The sequence below is a fragment of the Aureococcus anophagefferens genome (assembly GCF_000186865.1).
Source record: "Aureococcus anophagefferens unplaced genomic scaffold AURANscaffold_10, whole genome shotgun sequence".
Classification (NCBI taxonomy): domain Eukaryota; class Pelagophyceae; order Pelagomonadales; family Pelagomonadaceae; genus Aureococcus; species Aureococcus anophagefferens.
The window spans coordinates 13618-16587 of NW_008705570.1; positions in this window are offsets into that span (position 1 = coordinate 13618).

Below are 2970 nucleotides of genomic sequence, written 5' to 3' on the forward strand. Positions count from 1 at the left end.
CGGCCGCCAGCAAGGAGCAGGCGCCCAAGGGCCTCGAGCAGCACCTCAAGCAGCTCCTCGCGTCGACGTTCCCCGCCGTCGACGACGCGGACGTCCGCTCCGTCGCCGCGACCGCGCGCGTCCGGGCGCCGCCGCAGACGCTCGCCTGCGCGCTGGGCCACCGGTTGCGCCTGCGGCCGGGAAAACACGCCTGGGGTGCGGGGTCCATTGGCGCCAGCGGCACCGTCGTGGGCCTCGACACCCGGAGCGGCCTCTACGCCTTCCGCGTCGACAACCACGGGCTCCGCGGCGGCGTCCCCGAGAGCTCCGAGGCCGCGCGGTCGCTCTGCTCCGGCGCTCTCGGTCCGGAGGCCTTTTTGCTGAACCCCGTGCTCCAGCGGAACGCGACGCCGGCGCCGAGCCACGCCTACGAGCCCGGGCAGCGGCTCCTCGTGCTCGACCCGGCGACGCGGCTCCGCGAGGACGCGCTGGTCGTGTCGGCCGCGGGCGGCGGCCGCCCCGCGGTCGTGCGGTTCGAGGACCGGGACGAGGACGAACCCGTGGATCTCAACGCCTTCAATCACAGCGTCGCGCGCATGTCGCGCGCGCACCTCGTGTCCGCGCTCCGCGAGTACGCGCGCGCCGTCGCGCTCGAGAACGAGTTCGTCGAGGACGCGATCACGGGCAAGCACCTGCACGCGCTGCGCCAGACGCTCCACATCGGCCTCGCGGAGCGCGACGGCGTCGGCGGCGTCGCCGCGGAGCGCTACGGCGACGCGCGGCGGTCGTCGGACCTCGTCGCGCTGCTCACGGAGCCGCAGCAGGGCGACGGGTCCGCAGGCGAGGCCGCGGCGCAGCCCGTGCTCATCATGGCCGAGGCGGGCACGGGCAAGTCCTGGATGACGAAGCAGATCGCCTGCGCCGCCGCGAAGGCCGTGCAGACGGGCGACCCCGCGGGCCAGTTCTACCCGCTCGTCATCTACGTGCAGGAGCTCGCGCACCTCATCCGGAGCCGCCGCGACGAGGTCGCCGAGGGCAGCGCGTTCGTCCACCTCGTCGAGGCCTTCATCCGCATCAAGTTCGGCGACCAGCCCGCGACGTGCGCGGCCCTGCTCCAGTGCTTCCAGCAGCGCACGCTCTGCGTCATCGTCGACGGCATCGACGAGGCCGCGGACCTCAAGGCGCTCATCGAGAACTTCATCTTCCGCGAAATCGTGCCCCTGGGCCACCGGCTCCTCGTCACGAGCCGGCCCGAGGCCATCGACGCCAAGCGCTACGCGCCGTCCTTCGTCCTCCTCAGCCTGCGCAAGCTCGACGCGGAGGCCCAGGCGCTCGCGATCCGCCAGCAGGTCGAGGACAACGAGTATTTCCAGCGCCTCGCGGCCTTTGCGGAGGTCCGCCTGCGCCACGACGCGCTCTGGGGCCACGTGCCCGAGGACCAGCAGGAGGCGTTGGAAAAGCTGGCGAGCCGCGACGCCTTCTTCCTGCGCGAAGGCCGTCGAGATCCCGAGGCGCGCCAGCGGGGCCTCGGCGGCGCCCTGGTCGCGCGCCGCGACGCGCCGGCGGCGTCGGCGACGCTCCGAGGCCTCGACGACCGCCTCGCGCTCCTCGCCTGCGCGCGGCCGCCGCCGGGCGCGGCCTACGACCACCGCCAGGAGTGGGCCGACGAGACCGTCGAGGAGCTCGCCGCCGAAGCCGGGGGCGCCGACGGCGGCGGCCTCTGGCGCGAGATCATCGCCGAGTGCGACGAGCTCCTCGCCGTCGCGGAGCGGCTCCGCGCGCCGTTCCGGCGGGCCCTCGAGGAGCTCGCGGAGGCCCTGAACCTGCCCAAGCCCAGCGGCCGCGAGACGGACCGCGTGCGTTTGGGGCCGCTCAAGAAGCCCGTCCGCATCTATGCCAAGGCGCACGACGAGCGCGAGGGCTACGAGGGCTACTACGACGACGGCGGACTCGCGACGGCCAACGTCGTCGACGTCCTGCGAGCCACGCTCCTCTTCGACGACGCCCCGAGCCGAGCCCCGTGTCCGGTGCGCCTGGGAGCGCCCCCCGAGAGAGATGTGCGCGCGCGCTCGTTGGTCGCGAGTTTTTCGAGCGCGCGAGCTCCTCTACTTGGTATTTTGCAGAGATACAGCTTGCGAGCTCACTGAGAGAGAACACCGACAGGGCCTTGCAGTTTACCCGGCCTATATAGGCCTCGTCGAAGCCCACGGGCTGCTCGCGCGGGGCGTCGGCGGCCTCGAGCTCGTGCGGACCAAGAACAAGTTCGCGTCCCCCGGTCCGACGCACAACCGCCAGCTCCTCTGCAACGTCCGCGTCCGCGAGAGTTCGGACGGCGTCGAGCTCAGCCAGATCGCCGAGATCCAGCTCCACCTCTCGGCCATCGCGAGCTGGGACAAGGAGAGCCGCGCGCACGAGCACTACGAGTACTTCCGCCGCGAGCTGAGCGGCGCGGGCCTCGGGTCGAACCTCGAGGACTTCCTGGACAAGACCATGTCCGTCTACGCGAGCATCTGCGAGACGCCCGTGCGCCTGTCGCTCCTCATCCTCGTGCTCGAGGGCGCGGCGACGCGCGAGATGCCGACGTCCGTCGGCGACCTCTACCGGCGCGCGGTCGACGTCGCGCTGCGGGACTACGTCGACGGCGACGGCCGCCTGGTCGGCCGCGAGGCCCTCCAAAACGTCGCCGTGGCCAACTTCCGGCGGAGCCAGGGCGGCGGCCTGGACCGCATCTTCGACGAGCAGGTGCTCTCGACCGCGTTGAGCGGCGACGCGAGGGGAGGAGATCTTACTTGCGAGTGCAAAAGCGACGACGCCCTCGCAGGTGCTCTCGACCGCGTTGAGCGGCGACGCGACGCTCGTCGACGCGTGGGACTTTATGATGCGCGACGGCGCGCCGCCCCTCGTCAAGGTCATCGTGAGCCCCGACCCCGCGCCGGGCCCCGGGGGCGTGCCGCACGCGCACGGCGGCCAGTTCCAGTTCAAGCATCAGTC